The following is an 18,597-nucleotide window of genomic DNA, read 5'->3' as shown; positions in this document are numbered from 1 at the left end:
GTCATTGATAAAAATCACAAATAGTAGTATGGCTGATGCTCCATTGTCAGGCGCAACAGAAGGGCACTGCGCAAAGTTGCCTGCCCACCACCAGATCCTACTTTTCCATATGTTGTTATGCCTCCTCTGGACACCTCGCACCACGAGGCCACCAATCTGGCAGCAATCCCGCCTGTCAAGGCGCCGTCATCCCCACCTCCACCTCTCAGGCGGTAAACAAGGATCAGACGCAAGCACCAAAGATTGGACTTACAGACAGTTATCTTGTAAATGTTGTTCTGTATCTGCACGCTAGACACCTCTTATGTATATATTCATCCACTCGCCATTTAATGTAAATAGTTCTACATGTTAATACCGTCGCATATGCTCCAAGCAACCAACATTTTTTTTTAAATAAAAGGGGAGATGTCATGATATGCACTCATGCACATAATGAGATACAGACAGGCAGTGACAGACACCCAGTACAGCCAATCAACACACAGGACAGAACACAACCAGTCATCAGGCAGAACGCTGGAAGGCGGTCTCCCACTATAAAACACATGAGGCATCAACACTCTGCCTCTTTCCACTGGTGACAACTGTAGTGACAGGGTGTATATATCAGTTAACACCTTCTACACGTGGCTCAGAGCTAGTCTGGTCTAGTTAATTATAGTAAGCACGCTTAGATTAGTAGAGTGTCAAACCCACAGCGAACTGTGCACTGCTTAACAAGTTCAATAAAGCATATTGAACTAACATCAAAGTTTGGAGTCTACTTTCAAGTACAACTGCATCCAGTTGCAAGTAGCAGAAACTTTCAGGGTTGAATTAGACAATAGAAAAGGATTTAAGACAGTGTTGGGAGTTGTGTTTGGACACATTACAGCAGCTATGAAGTGGTAGATTATATAAATGTGGAGATTACACAAGCATGGAGAAGAGGCAGAGTCCAGAATGGGTGATTTTAACTTTTGTACAAATTGGAATAAGCAGATTAGCCCATGTCAAAAGGCTATTGAGTTTCTTGAGTTTTGTCCAGAACTAACAGCAGAGGTGCTGCTGTTAGTCCAAAACAAAATTCTCCCCACCACAACGATTGAGCAATATCATGTATGAATTTCATATTTAAGGATCAGCAAATCTGGATCCCGCCCAGTGAGAACCAGATTGCGCCGTTTCCTGAGATCTCGTTAGATCTCATGAGCTGTCCAGCGCATTGCAAATCTCACGAGAGGTCTCTCGTGAGATTTAACGGCCTCATCGCGTTCAGAGTTGGGCGTGACAAGGCCGTTCGATCAGGCCCGTGATGTGAGAAAAAACATTTTCACACATCAAATGGTTCGGGCATTGCCCTGAACTGTGGAGAATGCAGGCTCAAACAAGGCATTCAAGATGGCATGAGATCATTTCTTGAATAGGAGCAATGTGAAGGGGTATGGAGAAATGGCAGGGGAATGGCACTAAACCATGGTACTCATTTGGCCAGCCAATGCAGACACGAGGGCCAATTGGCATCCTGCACCATACCAAATCTGTGATTCTGTTAGTGCAACACCGATTCATCAGAATGTTACCAGGGTTCCAAGGGTTAGATTTTGAGGCGAGATTATATAGAAAATGCTTGGATTCCTTGCAATATACTAGGCTAAGGTGTGATTTGATTGGCGGTTTTAGGATTTTGAAATAAATAGGGTAAATTGAGAAAAATTGCTTCGACTGTTGAAGAACTCCAGGATAAGAGAACATAACATTAGAATCAGAGCCCAGCCATTTAGGATGGAAAGTAAGAAACAATTATTCTTGCGAAGGGTGGTGGAAGTGAGTGACAGTCCTACAAAAAGCAGTAGAAAATTAGTAAAGCTGTGATCAATAGACTTTTGTTAGCTTAGTGTATTGAGGGATAAAATGGAGTTTAAAGTCATTTATATTTGTTTTTATGGGTATTAGAAATAAGGTATAGCTTTAAATAAGCTTAATTTTAGTTTCTGTATTTGTGTGCTCAGTGCTAAAACTTCAGTATTAGTTTCATGTTAAAATAATGTGCCTGCAAGTCTGTAAGCTGGTTTAGATGCCTGTACTGTAGTGAGGGTTTTACAATGTTAAAGCAAATACAGGGGGTGGGATTCTCCGTAGCCTGACACCGAAATCCGGAATGGCGATCGGGCGGAGAATGGGTTCCGATGCCAGAATCGGACGGCATTCACGATGCTCTGCCCCCTCCAAATCAGCGTCATTGGGACGCGCGGCGCGCGCAGTCGCAACACCGTTGGCATGTCATCAGTCGGCCCACCCGCGATGCTCCGCCTCCGAGTTCCCAAAGGTGTGGGCCACGTGTGGTCCCAGCGGTCGGGAGCCTGGCATGCCGGCATGTGGACAGTGTCCAACACTGCCACACTCGGCCGAGATTCGTGCCGGGGGGCGGCGGGGGAGGGGGCTTCTCTCAGGAGTGGTCATGGTGGCCAGGAGGTGGGTTGTGGGGTCAGGGTGGGTGGGTATGCGGTCCAGCCTGGCCGGCGCCATCTTTTCTGGCATGACCGGTGCGTGTATGCGGGGTGTAGCAGTGCACGGCTGCTGCTTGTCAGCCCTGCACATGTGCGGCACGGGACCCGGCGATTCTCCGACCTTTTTCCGCGCATTCTGCGGGTATTTAATGCGGCGCTGGTGCTAGCCCCTCACCGGTAGCGGAATTGGTGAGGCCTTTGCGCCGATTTTCCCATCATGAAACACCACAGACCCTACTTTGGCGTCGGCACTTAGCGTCAGGAACGGAGAATCCAGCCCAGGGTTTTTTTTTTAAACTGGGCTGTTGCTTAGTAACCAGGGGCCCAAACAGAAAGCAAAAGCAAGAGAGAGAAAATGCTGGAAAATCGCAGCAAGTCTGGCAGCATCTGTAGGGAAAGGAAAGAGCTAACGTTTCGAGTCCGATGACTGTCTGTTCACTTTCTCAGTCTGTTAACTTTGACAAAGAGTCATCGGACTCGAAACATTAGCTCTTTTCTCCCCCTACAGATGCTGCCAGACTTGCTGAGATTTTCCAGCATTTTCTCTTACATTTCAGATTCCAGCATCTGCAGTAATTTGCTTTTATTAGAAAGCAAAAGCAGTTAGTTCAGTTGAAAAAGGTAACCCAGGAGTAAGCAGCTCCACAGAAAGTGCTGGAACATGCATGACAATACACAGGGACAGAAAGCCAATCCCAAGCTAAAGAACAGAAAGCCCCAAAAACCAGGGAATGAGACAGAAGAGAGTTCCAGGGAGGCTATGAATTCAAAGGAAGTAAGAACGGGAATCTAGAAAAAACGTTCTGTTCTGTAAAGTCAAGAGCAGCGGCTTCAAGTTAAAGACAAGGCTGCAACCTGCAGACCTGTGGACTTTGGCAGCCAGATATTCGAGGTGATCCAAAGATGAGTGACACCTTTATATATCCTGTGAAGCAGTGGTGTTCGTTTTGTGTGGCTGGGGATGTGAGAGATTATATGGAAGCCAGAATGCATGTGGTGATCCAAGGCAGAGGAATATTGGGAGGAGAGTTTAAAACCCTAGTGGCAGATCCTTGGTGAAGCTATCCAAGAGAAAGCATTGTTTGGGAGAAGATTTCAAAACGTGTTTTTCGAGAGCGGAATTTGGAAACCCTCATGTGAAAGTCGGAGTTCCAGTGAGACCAATTGGCTCAAGTGTGACAAGTGCCTGGGGGAATTGATGAGAAATCCATAGAAGTTGTCTTGGGTGGCATCTGTCACTTAGTTTCAGAGTGTGGTGTGTCTGACCACAGTCTGCCTATTGGTTTACACGGACTGTGCACTTACCAAGAACATTAGACTACAGGATAGATTTTGTAACTTGTCTTATTCCTACAGTTCTGTATGTATCTATAATGGTAAAGCTGGGGTAAAGGAGTTGTGTTGTAATTCATCTTTCCTTCATGTTTTATCATTTTGTTAAATATTCATCGATAATCCTGTGAATTTGTTCAGTAGCTGCCTACCACGGATCTAAACGAAAAAATAAAAGTTAGGATCTGTCAAGCCAAGTTCTGTCTGGGATCTAACTTGTTCAGTAGTAACATCAGTCACAATTGTAACAAAAGCACAGAATATCTGTACTTCCATTGCGCAACCTTTAACTTTTTTTTAAACATCTTTTTATTCTCCTCATTTTCCACATTTTCATTAAATACACAAGAGAAAACCAACAATAACAAAGAAAGTACCAATCAACGAAACAACATCCCCTTCAATATACAAACCCCAACATCACCCTATATTCCAAGTAAAACAAAACTGCCAAAAGAAAATTAACGGTCATCCGCTAAACAATGTGCTCAACCCCACTAATAACCCTCCCCAATCCTTCCCCTAATGTTCGATGACAACCAATTCTTGAAAGTGCATGATAAACAATCCCCATGAATTGTACAACCCTTTGTTCTTCCCCCTCAGCTCAAACTTCACCTTCTCGAGTGTCAACAATTCCAGCAGGTCCTCCCGCCAAACCGAGGCACAGGGCGCAGAAGCTCACCTCTACCCCAGCAGGACCCGCCTCCGGGCAATCAGCGAGGCAAAGGCAAAACATTTGCCTCTCCCTGCAGCCTAGGCCGGTCCGACACCCCGAAAATGGCTACTAGGGGCCCTGGCTCCAAACTCACATGTATTACCCCCGAGATGACCTTAAACACCTCCCGCCAATACTTCTCCAGCTTCGGGCAGGACTAAAACATGTGAACATGGTCTGCGGGGCTCGTCCCACAGCGCTCACATACATCCTCTATCCCTTCAAAGAAGCGGCTCATCCTCACCCTTGTGACTTCAGCTGTTCAGCCCCAGCCTCTCGCACGAGGTTAAGGCGTTTACCCTCCAGAGCACCTCACACCACAGACCTTCTTCCATAACCTCCCCATCTCTTCCACTCACGTCGCTTTAATCCCCTCCAAGGATACCTTATCCTCCCCCAAAATCCTCCCAGAGATCGAAGACACCACCCTCTTTTCCATTCCCCTTGTTGTCAATACCTCTTCCATCAACGAGGGGGCCGGCGGTATCAGGAAGCTCTGAACCTCCTTCCTGGCAAAGTCCCGGAACTGCAGGTATCTAAATACTTCCCCTGCCCCAGTCCATATTTCTCCCCCAACTCCTCAAGTCTCGCAAAACGACCTCCCAGGAACCGGTCTTTTAATACCCAAACTCCGAAACCTCCCATCCAACTTTCCAGGCTCAAACCTATGGTTCCCCCTAATCGACAGTTCTCTTGACCCCGCCCACATTTTAAAGTGCTGCCTCATCTGCCTCCAAATCTTAAGCACCACCACCACCATCAGACTCACCGAGTATTTACCCGTAGCCATTGGGAGTGGCGCTGTTGCCACGCCCTCAGCCCCAACCCTCTGCAGAGACTCTCCTCCATTCGAACCCACTGGGACTTCAATTCATCAACTTCGCTTCCAGTTTCCACCCCTCCATCACTTTCACCTGGTCCATCTCAGACACTTCCCTTCCCTTCCCTTCCTTCATCTTTCTGTCTCCATTTCCGGCAATAGACTATCCACTAATATCCACTACAAGCCCACTGACTCCCACAGCTATCTGGACTACAGCTCTTCACACCCTACACCCTGTAAGGACTCCATCCCTTTCTCTCAACTCCTTCGCCTCCGTCGCATTTGTTCTGATGATGCCACCTTCCAAAATGGTGCTTCGAAGATGTGTTCCTTCTTCCTCAACTGTGATTTCCCACCTACAATTGTGGACAGGGCCCTCAACAGTGTGCGGTCCATTCCCCGCGCCACTACCCTCGCCCCCTCCACTCCCTCCCAGAACAAGGATAGAGTCCCCCTCGTTCTCATATTTTATCCCACCAGCTTCCGTATGCAAAGCTTAATCCTCTGCCATTTTCGCCAACTCCAGCGTGATGCCACCACCAACACATCTTCCCTTCACTCCCTCTGTCAGCATTCCGCAGAGACCGTTCCCTCCGAGACAATCTAGTCCACTCCCCCATCATACCCAACACCTCTCCCATCACCCATGGCACCTTCCCATGAATTCGCAGAGGGTGTAACACCTGCCCCTTGACCTCTTCCATGCTTAACATCCCAGGCCCAAAACACTCATTCCAGGTTAAGCAGCATTTCACTTGCATCTCTTCCAATTTGGTCTACTGCATTTGCTGCTCCCAATGTGGTCTCGGGAGGCACCCCTCCAGCCTAGCCACTAGAACCTTTGCCAATATCTTCACATCCACATTCAGTAGCGATGTAGGCCTGTATGACCCACACTCCATCGGGTCCTTATCTTTCTTCAGAAACAGGGAGATTGAGGCCTGCCCCAAAGTTTGGGGCAACACCCCTTTCCCTAGCGCCTCCTCAAACATCCCTGCCATCAGTGGTGCCAACGCGTCCTTAAAATTTTTATAATACTCCACTGGGAACCCGTCTGGCCCTGCCACCTTTGCTGACTGCATCCTCCCAATTGCCTCCTTTATCTCCTGCTCCCCTACCGACCTGTCCAACGTAGCCCTGTCTTCCTCCCCCAACCTTGGGTACTCCAGCCTGTCCAGGAACTCCCACATCTCCTGATCCTCCCCCGGTGGCTCCGACCTATACAAATTTTCATAGAACTCCTCAAACACCCTGTTAATCTGGTCCGGGGCCACCAGCAATTTCCCCGTCCTATCCCGCACATGGACGATTTCCCTCGCCGCAGTCTCCCTCTGAAGCTGGCCTGCCAACATGCATCCCATCTTCTCCCCATACTCATAAACTGCTCCCCTCGCCCGCCTCAATTGGCACACCGCCTTACCTATGGATAACCAATTAAGATTAGCCCTTAGCTCCCTCCTTCTATCTAAAAGTGCTGGATCTGCATCCCCTGCAAACCTCCTGCCCACCTCCAACATCTCATCTATCAGCCTTTGCTGCTTCAACCTCTCCTCTTTATCCATCTTAGCCTTAGACGATATAACCTCCCCCCTCACCACCGCCTTCAGGGCCTCCCACACCACCACCTGCGATACTTCCCCAGTGTAATTAAAACCCACATACTCCTCAATTACCTTCCCAATCTTTTCACAAAAACTTCAGACCCCCAGCAACCCCACAGCAAATCTCCACCCCGGTCTCTACACTGTCCCCTTCTCCAAGACCATGTCCACCCAATGCGGCGCATGATCCGAAATTGCTGTCACCAAATATTCTGATCCCCTAACCCCAGCCAACAGCGCCTTCCCTACTACAAAAAAGTTTATTCTTGAATAAACCTTGTGGACCGAGGAGAAAAACGAGTACTCCCGCTACTTCGGATGCACAAACCTCCACGGGTCCACTCCTCCCATTTCCTCCAAAAGCCCAGCCAGTGCCTTCGCCCCCCCCCCCCCACCTCCTGCACAATGTTCCAGTCCCCACCCACTATGAGCATGTGCAAATCCAAGTTTGGAATGGCCCCCCATACCTTCCTCACGAACCCGACATCATCCCCCAGTTAGGGCCATACACAATAGCCAACACCACCAACCCCCCCCCCCCCCCCCGCCACCACGTTCTCCATCTGGAACTTCACTCTCACTGACCACTGACCACAACTGGAACATTTCACACCCTGCTGTCGAACCCCGAATGAAACATGGCTCGCCCCATCCCATTGTTGCCATCGAATCCCCCCTCCCAGAATCCCCCCATCCACTTCCTCTCAAAACACCTCACCCAGTATCAATCCCCTCCCCCACCACTTTTCACACCTCTTTGGCCCATCAAAACCTCTTCATCAGGCTCCAATGTTCACAACCCCTCCCCCCACCACACCTCCGTTCACTAGCCGACCTACACTTGCCAGTGTAGGGACCCCTGCCCAGGCACCCCTCCCCTCACAACCTTGAACTTTAACGAAAAGTATATATTTAGGCGGGTATCCCATGTTCTTCAGTTTTCTATTTGGAGCTTTCATGTGCCTTGACAGTTTCCTTTTAAAGCATGGACTCATGTTCAAATGAATGAGAGAGCTGATAAGACTTATTTGAATTTATACTTTTAGAATCAGATGGTTTCAGTAAGCAACTGTAATAATAACTTTCAGGTTTTTTTTTATCGCTTCGATATAATTTTACTTACATTTAGTCTGTTTTTTGTTTTTAGCCTGAACTTTATAGCTCTATCAACATAGCTTTTGCCAAAACGTCAGAGCGAATTGAAGGACACAATGGTAAGCCAAACTATTTTTGCTACATACTCTAACATTATTAAGAATTATTGAACACAATGGCATCTTTTCTCATATTTGAGGTCATGTTAGGCCTGTGGTAAACAAGGTTTACCTGTCGAATTTTGAAGTTCAAAAAGTAAAGATTATTGTACACAACTTAGAGTAGCATTCTTTTTATTGTTATTTCAAATATAAATCGAGTTCCCAATTCTTTTTTTGTCCAATTAAGGGGCAATTTAGTGTGGCCAATTCACCTACCCTGCACATCTTTGGGTTGTGGAGGTGAGACCTACACACACATACGATATTCTTTTTATTTTTAATGCATTTCGAAATTTATATCATGTTTGTTTAAAAAGATAAATGTAAAAAATTGATATTAATTAAAATATGTTCCAACAAAATAATTTGTTGCACAATTTGGTGTGTATTTGCAGTCCAGGGACAGGAAATAGAGGTTTGGAGGATCCGGATGCAGAACGAGTAAACAATTACTCATTGATATTTTCAAGGGGTTTTCCCTTAATTCGTCTGGAAACAGGTTCCACGTCCAATTAAGGACAGTGGGTTGGCTCTTGATACCAGAGGGCCAATCATATGCCTTACTAACTTGAAAGGAGCAGCAGGCTGCAGCGGAAGTTAAATAAGAGAGAAGATGCTTCAACTCATGTGGGCTCCCAAAGGCCAGATCCTTCTTTTGAAGGCACATTAAGCAATTGTCATTTCAACATTATTTCAAGGAGGTTGGACAAGAGTAAGGAAATCGGGACTTCCAGTGGTGGGCATGTGCTGAGCAGTCGCAGGAAAGGTGGTTTTCCTCTTGGAAACTCGGAATTAAGCAATTTTAGCCCAAAGAGCGGCTACTAAGCCAACCAAAAACCCCACCATCCTTCTCCGAAACCAGCATAGATGCAGAGATATTCCCTCAAATCCACATAGGGGCCAAAAGGACAATAAGATCAGTAAGAGCCAGGAGAGAACGGTCAATGCGGCGGACACGCAGAGCGAGGTGGAACAGGACATGTTAGAGCGAACCAGATCGTCGACACTAACGCCGGCCTATCCGCCAACAGGCCAATATATGGAACTCCTAACACAGGAGCTCCTTAAGCATAGAGACGCTACAAAGAAGGATTTTATGGTGACGGTGAAGTCGGCGGACGCAGATGCCTTGGCTCCGTTCGAGAGGTGATGGAGAGAACGGAGCAGTGACTGGAGGCTCAAGAGGTGATGCTGCAGGAGCGCAAGAAGGTGACTACCGACAAAAGTGACTGGATCGCCTCATTGGAAACTGAGGTGGCAAGCTTGGTGGCGGCCCCATGAACACTGAAAGGGAAATTGGAGGGCCAAGAGAACCGGTCATGCCACCAGAACCTCTAAATTGTGGGTCTACCGGAGGGCACCAAGCGAAGAAACCCCACAAAATGCTGGGTACGCTGGTCAGGGGCAAAAGTTTCCCCAAGCCCTCCGAAGTGGACAGGGCCCACAGGTCGCTTTGGCAGAGGCCTAAATCAGGAGAATTACTGCGGGCCATCTTCACCAAACTCCACCAGTTCCAGGACAAGGAGAAGATCTTGAATTGGGCAAGACACCCGCAGTCTTACTAATGGGAAGTATTAGTAACAATCCGCGTGTACCAAGACATTGGGGCAGACCTAGTCAAACAGCAAGCCAAATTCAATGGAGCCAAAGCAGCTTTGTTTAAAAGCAAGGTGCGGTTTGGGATGCTGTACCCAGCCAAACTGTGGGTGACCTACTATAACAGGGAACACTATTTTACCACACCAGGTGAATGGGAGGTGTTCGCCTGCAGGAACGGACTGGAGAAATCAACAACAATAGTGCCAGGGGTCGGGGGGGGGGCAGCAGAGATGGCAGAAGGGTACAAAATGGGAAAGTAGAGGGATGGGTGGGAGAGAGAAACACAATGGGCAAGAAATGGAGAGATCGCTCCCGGGGGTGGGGAGCCATCACACGAGTGGACAGGCTAGCAGGGGGAGGTAAAGGAATAGGAGAGAGTGCCTGGCAGAACACTAGGTCGGGGGGGCAGAGGGGAGAAGGTGGGGCAGGGAAGTCCACAGGACCACAGGGAGGGGGGGACAGAGGGATAGACAAGCCCATGGGAGGTGGGTGAAGGGGGGAGAGGGTAGAACACTGGTTGCAGCACCTCACACATAGCGACAGAAACAAAGACACGTAGACAGCCATCTTGGATGGCCCTCAAAGAGAAACCCTGGAGTGCTGGGGTACATCCATATGGTAAATGAGGTGATGACGGCCACCTTGGACGGCCCCCAGACAAAGGGTAATTCCGGAGTGCATGGGCACATCCACGGGGTGAGTGTGGCTGACCCCACAAGGTGGGGGGGACAGAAACCCCCATCAGAACAGTCAACTGGAATGTCAGAGGACTTAACAGCTCAGTGAAAAGATCCAAAGTCTTTGCCAATCTGAAAAGCCTGAGGGCCGACTTAATTTTCCTCCAAGAGACACCCAACAAACAAAGAACAAAGAACAAAGAAATGTACAGCACAGGAACAGGCCCTTCGGCCCTCCAAGCCCGTGCCGACCATACTGCCCGACTAAACTACAATCTTCTACACTTCCTGGGTCCGTATCCTTCTATTCCCATCCTATTCATATATTTGTCAAGATGCCCCTTAAATGTCCCTATCGTCCCTGCTTCCACTACCTCCTCCGGTAGTGAGTTCCAGGCACCCACTACCCTCTGCGTAAAAAACTTGCCTCGTACATCTACTCTAAACCTTGCCCCTCTCACCTTAAACCTATGCCCCCTAGTAATTGACCCCTCTACCCTGGGGAAAAGCCTCTGACTATCCACTCTGTCTATGCCCCTCATAATTTTGTATACCTCTATCAGGTCGCCCCTCAACCTCCTTCGTTCCAGTGAGAACAAACCGAGTTTATTCAATCGCTCCTCATAGCTTATGCCCTCCATACCAGGCAACATTCTGGTAAATCTCTTCTGCACCCTCTCTAAAGCCTCCACATCCTTCTGGTAGTGTGGCGACCAGAATTGAACACTATACTCCAAGTGTGGCCTAACTAAGGTTCTATACAGCTGCAACATGACTTGCCAATTCTTATACTCAATGCCCCGGCCAATGAAGGCAAGCATGCCGTATGCCTTCTTGACTACCTTCTCCACCTGTGTTGCCCCTTTCAATGACCTGTGGACCTGTACTCCTAGATCTCTTTGACTTTCAATACTCTTGAGGGTTCTACCATTCACTGTATATTCCCTACCTGCATTAGCCCTTCCAAAATGCATTACCTCACATTTGTCCGGATTAAACTCCATCTGCCATCTCTCCGCCCAAGTCTCCAGACAATCTAAATCCTGCTGTATCCTCAGACAGTCCTCATCGCTATCCGCAATTCCACCAACCTTTGTGGCGTCTGCAAACTTACTAATCAGACCAGTTACATTTTCCTCCAAATCATTTATATATACTACAAAGAGCAAAGGTCCCAGCACTGATCCCTGTGGAACACCACTGGTCACAGCCCTCCAATTAGAAAAGCATCCCTCCATTGCTATCCTCTGCCTTCTATGGCCTAGCCAGTTCTGTATCCACCTTGCCAGTTCACCCCTGATCCCGTGTGACTTCACCTTTTGTACTAGTCTACCATGAGGGACCTTGTCAAAGGCCTTACTGAAGTCCATATAGACAACATCTACTGCCCTACCTGCATCAATCATCTTAGTGACCTCCTCGAAAAACTCTATCAAGTTAGTGAGACACGACCTCCCCTTCACAAAACCGTGCTGCCTCTCACTAATACGTCCATTTGCTTCCAAATGGGAGTAGATCCTGTCTCGAAGAATTCTCTCCAGTAATTTCCCTACCACTGAAGTAAGGCTCACCGGCCTGTAGTTCCCGGGATTATCCTTGCTACCCTTCTTAAACAGAGGAACAACATTGGCTATTCTCCAGTCCTCCGGGACATCCCCTGAAGACAGCGAGGATCCAAATATTTCTGTCAAGGCCTCAGCAATTTCCTCTCCAGCCTCCTTCAGTATTCTGGGGTAGATCCCATCAGGCCCTGGGGACTTATCTACCTTAATATTTTTTAAGACACCCAACAGCTCGTCTTTTTGGATCACAATGTGACCCAGGCTATCTACACCCCCTTCTCCAGACTCAACATCTACCAATTCCTTCTCTTTGGTGAATACTGATGCAAAGTATTCATTTAGTACCTCGCCCATTTCCTCTGGCTCCACACATAGATTCCCTTGCCTATCCTTCAGTGGGCCAACCCTTTCCCTGGCTACCCTCTTGCTTTTTATGTATGTGTAAAAAGCCTTGGGATTTTCCTTAACCCTATTTGCCAATGACTTTTCATGACCCCTTCTAGCCCTCCTGACTCCTTGCTTAAGTTCCTTCCTACTTTCCTTATATGCCACACAGGCTTCGTCTGTTCCCAGCCTTTTAGCCCTGACAAATGCCTCCTTTTTCTTTTTGACGAGGCCTACAATATCACTCGTCATCCAAGGTTCCCGAAAATTGCCGTATTTATCTTTCTTCCTCACAGGAACATGCCTGTCCTGTATTCCTTTCAACTGACACTTGAAAGCCTCCCACATGTCAGATGTTGATTTGCCCTCAAACATCCGCCCCCAATCTATGTTCTCCAGTTCCCGCCTAATATTGTTATAATTAGCCTTCCCCCAATTTAGCACATTCATCCTCGGACCACTCTTATCCTTGTCCACCAGTACTTTAAAACTTACTGAATTGTGGTCACTGTTACCGAAATGCTCCCCTACTGAAACATCTACCACCTGGCCGGGCTCATTCCCCAATACCAGGTCCAGTACCGCCCCTTCCCTAGTTGGACTGTTTACATATTGTTTTAAGAAGCCCTCCTGGATGCTCCTTACAAACTCCGCCCCGTCTAAGCCTCTGGCACTAAGTGAGTCCCAGTCAATATTGGGGAAGTTGAAGTCTCCCATCATCACAACCCTGTTGTTTTTACTCTTTTCCAAAATCTGTCTACCTATCTGCTCCTCTATCTCCCGCTGGCTGTTGGGAGGCCTGTAGTATACCCCCAACATTGTGACTGCACCCTTCTTATTCCTGATCTCTACCCATATAGCCTCACTGCCCTCTGAGGTGTCCTCTCGCAGTATAGCTGTGATATTCTCCCGAACAAGTAGCGCAACTCCGCCTCCCCTTTTACATCCCCCTCTATCCCGCCTGAAACATCTAAATCCTGGAACGTTTAGCTGCCAATCCTGCCCTTCCCTCAACCAGGTCTCTGTAATGGCAACAACATCATAGTTCCAAGTAGTAATCCAAGCTCTAAGTTCATCTGCCTTACCCGTAATGCTCCTTGCATTAAAACATATGCACTTCAGGCCACCAGACCCGCTGTGTTCAGCAACTTCTCCCCGTCTGCTCTGCCTCAGAGCCACACTGTCCCTATTCCCTAGTTCTCCCTCAATGCTCTCACCTTCTGACCTATTGCTCCCGTGCCCACCCCCCTGCCATACTAGTTTAAACCCTCCCGTGTGACACTAGCAAACCTCGCGGCCAGGATATTTATGCCTCTCCGGTTAAGATGCAACCCGTCCATCTTATACAGGTCACACCTGCCCCGGAAGAGCTCCCAGTGGTCCAGATAACGGAAACCCTCCCTCCTACACCAGCTGTTTAGCCACGTGTTTGTCTGCTCTATCTTCCTATTTCTAGCCTCACTGGCACGTGGCACAGGGAGTAATCCCGAGATTACAACCCTCGAGGTCCTGTCTTTTAACTTTCTGCCTAGCTCCCTGAACTCCTGCTGCAGGACCTCATGCCCCTTCCTGCCTATGTCGTTAGTACCAATATGTACAACGACCTCTGCCTGTTTGCCCTCCCCCTTCAGGATTCTCTCTACCCGTTCGGAGACATCCTGGACCCTGGCACCAGGGAGGCAACATACCATCCTGGAGTCTTTTTCACGTCCACAGAAGCGCCTATCTGTGCCCCTGACTATAGAGTCCCCTATTACTATTACTCTTCTGCGCTTTGACCCTCCCTTCTGAACATCAGAGCCAGCCGTGGTGCCACTGCTCTGGCTGCTGCTGTTTTCCCCTGATAGGCTATCCCCCCCGACAGTATCCAAAGGTGTATATCTGTTCGAGAGGGGGACAACCACAGGGGATTCCTGCACTGACTGCCTGCCCTTTCTGGTGGTCACCCATTTCTCTGCCTGCACCTTGGGTGTGACCACATTTACATAACTGCGATCTATGACGCTTTCTGCCACCTGCATGCTCCTAAGTGAATCCAATTGCTGCTCCAACCGAACCATGCGGTCTGTGAGGAGCTGCAGTTGGGTGCACTTTCTGCAGATGAAGCCATCCGGGACGCTGGAAGCCTCCCGGACCTGCCACATCTCACAGTCAGAGCACAGCACCCCTCTAACTGACATTGCGTCAATTAATTAATATTAAAATTTGTCTTTTTTTTTAAATACTTTTTTTAAAATTGCAAAGTTACTGTCAACTATCTGTTTCCTAGCACTAGATTTCTAATAGAAATGCGATAGATAACTATAATACTCTCCGATCTCTGGCTTAGATATCCTCTAAATTATAATTAAGTTATTATGTTTAATTAGTTCCCAAATACTCAAATTTTTTTAAAAATTTAGGTTAGAATCCCAACCAGCCACTCTGGCCACAGCTTTTCTGTGATGTCACTTCAGTTTCCCCCCGACACACACAATTTGAAAAAAGGTATAAAAGTAAAAATCACTTACTTACCTTCTTCACTTCTCAGCGTCTGAGATGTTCTCAGGTTCTCTCGCTGACAGAGACTGCTCCTCCACCTCCGATCCTTGACCTGCACAATGCTAATAATATAATAATAATATAATATGGCACTTACCTTACAACAATTGGTCTTATTATTAGGTTAGAGGAGGAGGGCGGGTGGGAGACACTACACGTGTAGTGTCTCGGGTATCCTCTCCACCAGAATTTATTGGTTGGGGGGCGGGGGGACTTGCCAGAGGTCGAACTTCCGGTTCCCGCCTTATATAAAAACAAATAGAACAGACACGGGACCAGGCAAGGCTTTTTAAATTCACTACTCACCTCCAAGAAGGCCCCTGCGCACCGCTGCCGCCGAAATCCAAAGGGCTGCTCCTGTAAAGGTAAGGCTTTTTAAATTCACTACTCACCTCAAAGAAGGCCCCTGCGCACCGCTGCCGCCGAAATCCAAAGGGCTGCTCCTGTAAAGGTAAGGCTTTTTAAATACACTACTCACCTCCCAGAAGGCCCCTGCGCACCGCTGCCGCCGAAATCCAAAGGGCTGCTCCTGTAAAGGTAAGGCTTTTAAAATTCACTACTCACCTCCAAGAAGGCCCCTGCGCACCGCTGCCGCCGAAATCCAAAGGGCTGCTCCTGTAAAGGTAAGGCTTTTTAAATTCACTACTCACCTCCAAGAAGGCCCCTGCGCACCGCTGCCGCCGAAATCCAAAGGGCTGCTCCTGTAAAGGTAAGGCTTTTTAAATTCACTACTCACCTCCAAGAAGGCCCCTGCGCACCGCTGCCGCCGAAATCCAAAGGGCTGCTCCTGTAAAGGTAAGGCTTTTTAAATTCACTACTCACCTCCAAGAAGGCCCCTGCGCACCGCTGCCGCCGAAATCCAAAGGGCTGCTCCTGTAAAGGTAAGGCTTTTAAAATTCACTACTCACCTCCAAGAAGGCCCCTGCGCACCGCTGCTGCCGAAATCCAAAGGGCTGCTCCTGTAAAGGTAAGGCTTTTTAAATACACTACTCACCTCCCAGAAGGCCCCTGCGCACCGCTGCCGCCGAAATCCAAAGGGCTGCTCCTGTAAAGGTAAGGCTTTTTAAATTCACTACTCACCTCCAAGAAGGCCCCTGCGCACCGCTGCCGCCGAAATCCAAAGGGCTGCTCCTGTAAAGGTAAGGCTTTTAAAATTCACTACTCACCTCCAAGAAGGCCCCTGCGCACCGCTGCCGCCGAAATCCAAAGGGCTGCTCCTGTAAAGGTAAGGCTTTTTAAATTCACTACTCACCTCCAAGAAGGCCCCTGCGCACCGCTGCCGCCGAAATCCAAAGGGCTGCTCCTGTAAAGGTAAGGCTTTTTAAATTCACTACTCACCTCCAAGAAGGCCCCTGCGCACCGCTGCCGCCGAAATCCAAAGGGCTGCTCCTGTAAAGGTAAGGCTTTTTAAATTCACTACTCACCTCCAAGAAGGCCCCTGCGCACCGCTGCCACCGAAATCCAAAGGGCTGCTCCTGTAAAGGTAAGGCTTTTTAAATTCACTACTCACCTCCAAGTAGGCCCCTGCGCACCGCTGCCGCCGAAATCCAAAGGGCTGCTCCTGTAAAGGTAAGGCTTTTTAAATTCACTACTCACCTCCAAGAAGGCCCCTGCGCACCGCTGCTGCCGAAATCCAAAGGGCTGCTCCTGTAAAGGTAAGGCTTTTTAAATACACTACTCACCTCCCAGAAGGCCCCTGCGCACAGCTGCCGCCGAAATCCAAAGGGCTGCTCCTGTAAAGGTAAGGCTTTTTAAATACACTACTCACCTCCAAGAAGGCCCCTGCGCACCGCTGCCGCCGAAATCCAAAGGGCTGCTCCTGTAAAGGTAAGGCTTTTTAAATTCACTACTCACCTCCAAGAAGGCCCCTGCGCACCGCTGCCGCCGAAATCCAAAGGGCTGCTCCTGTAAAGGTAAGGCTTTTTAAATTCACTACTCACCTCCAAGAAGGCCCCTGCGCACCGCTGCTGCCGAAATCCAAAGGGCTGCTCCTGTAAAGGTAAGGCTTTTCAAATACACTACTCACCTCCCAGAAGGCCCCTGCGCACCGCTGCCGCCGAAATCCAAAGGGCTGCTCCTGTAAAGGTAAGGCTTTTTAAATTCACTCCTCACCTCCAAGAAGGCCCCTGCGCACCGCTGCCGCCGAAATCCAAAGGGCTGCTCCTGTAAAGGTAAGGCTTTTTAAATTCACTACTCACCTCCAAGAAGGCCCCTGCGCACCGCTGCCGCCGAAATCCAAAGAGCTGCTCAAGTAAAGGTAAGGCTTTTTAAATACACTACTCACCTCCCAGAAGGCCCCTGCGCACCGCTGCCGCCGAAATCCAAAGGGCTGCTCCTGTAAAGGTAAGGCTTTTTAAATTCACTACTCACCTCCAAGAAGGCCCCTGCGCACCGCTGCCGCCGAAATCCAAAGGGCTGCTCCTGTAAAGGTAAGGCTTTTTAAATACACTGCTCACCTCCAAGAAGGCCCCTGCGCACCGCTGACGCCGAAATCCAAAGGGCTGCTCCTGTAAAGGTAAGGCTTTTTAAATTCACTACTCACCTCCAAGAAGGCCCCTGCGCACCGCTGCCGCCGAAATCCAAAGGGCTGCTCCTGTAAAGGTAAGGCTTTTTAAACTCACTACTCACCTCCCAGAAGGCCCCTGCGCACCGCTGCCGCCGAAATCCAAAGGGCTGCTCCTGTAAAGGTAAGGCTTTTTAAATTCACTACTCACCTCCAAGAAGGCCCCTGCGCACCGCTGCCGCCGAAATCCAAAGGGCTGCTCCTGTAAAGGTAAGGCTTTTTAAATTCACTACTCACCTCCAAGAAGGCCGCTGCGCACCGCTGCCGCCGAAATCCAAAGGGCTGCTCCTGTAAAGGTAAGGCTTTTTAAATTCACTACTCACCTCCAAGAAGGCCCCTGCGCACCGCTGCTGCCGAAATCCAAAGGGCTGCTCCTGTAAAGGTAAGGCTTTTTAAATACACTACTCACCTCCCAGAAGGCCCCTGCGCACCGCTGCCGCCGAAATCCAAAGGGCTGCTCCTGTAAAGGTAAGGCTTTTTAAATTCACTACTCACCTCCAAGAAGGCCCCTGCGCACCGCTGCCGCCGAAATCCAAAGGGCTGCTCCTGTAAAGGTAAGGCTTTTTAAATTCACTACTCACCTCCAAGAAGGCCCCTGCGCACCGCTGCCGCCGAAATCCAAAGGGCTGCTCCTGTAAAGGTAAGGCTTTTTAAATACACTACTCACCTCCCAGAAGGCCCCTGCGCACCGCTTCCGCCGAAATCCAAAGGGCTGCTCCTGTAAAGGTAAGGCTTTTTAAATTCACTACTCAACTCCAAGAAGGCCCCTGCGCACCGCTGCCGCCGAAATCCAAAGGGCTGCTCCTGTAAAGGTAAGGCTTTTTAAATACACTACTCACCTCCCAGAAGGCCCCTGCGCACCGCTGCCGCCGAAATCCAAAGGGCTGCTCCTGCAAAGGTAAGGCTTTTTAAATTCACTACTCACCTCCAAGAAGGCCCCTGCGCACCGCTGCCGCCGAAATCCAAAGGGCTGCTCCTGTAAAGTAAGGCTTTTTAAATTCACTACTCACCTCCAAGAAGGCCCCTGCGCACCGCTGCCGCCGAAATCC

General features: G+C 49.0%; 1 protein-coding gene across 4 annotated transcripts in view; it reads left to right on the top strand.

The window, feature by feature from the left end:
- LOC140425483 (uncharacterized) overlaps window positions 1–18,597 on the top strand; it is a 169,922-nt gene that overhangs the window by 15,567 nt on the left and 135,758 nt on the right. For all 4 annotated transcript variants that reach the window (XM_072509801.1, XM_072509800.1, XM_072509798.1 and 1 more), the window contains exon 2: window positions 8,114–8,180. The gene's annotated coding sequence lies outside the window, so the exon portion shown is untranslated. The remainder of the gene's footprint in view (window positions 1–8,113; window positions 8,181–18,597) is intronic.

The sequence above is a fragment of the Scyliorhinus torazame genome, chromosome 6 (assembly GCF_047496885.1).
Source record: "Scyliorhinus torazame isolate Kashiwa2021f chromosome 6, sScyTor2.1, whole genome shotgun sequence".
Lineage (NCBI taxonomy): Eukaryota > Metazoa > Chordata > Chondrichthyes > Carcharhiniformes > Scyliorhinidae > Scyliorhinus > Scyliorhinus torazame.
This window is presented reverse-complemented; position numbering and strand designations above follow the sequence as displayed.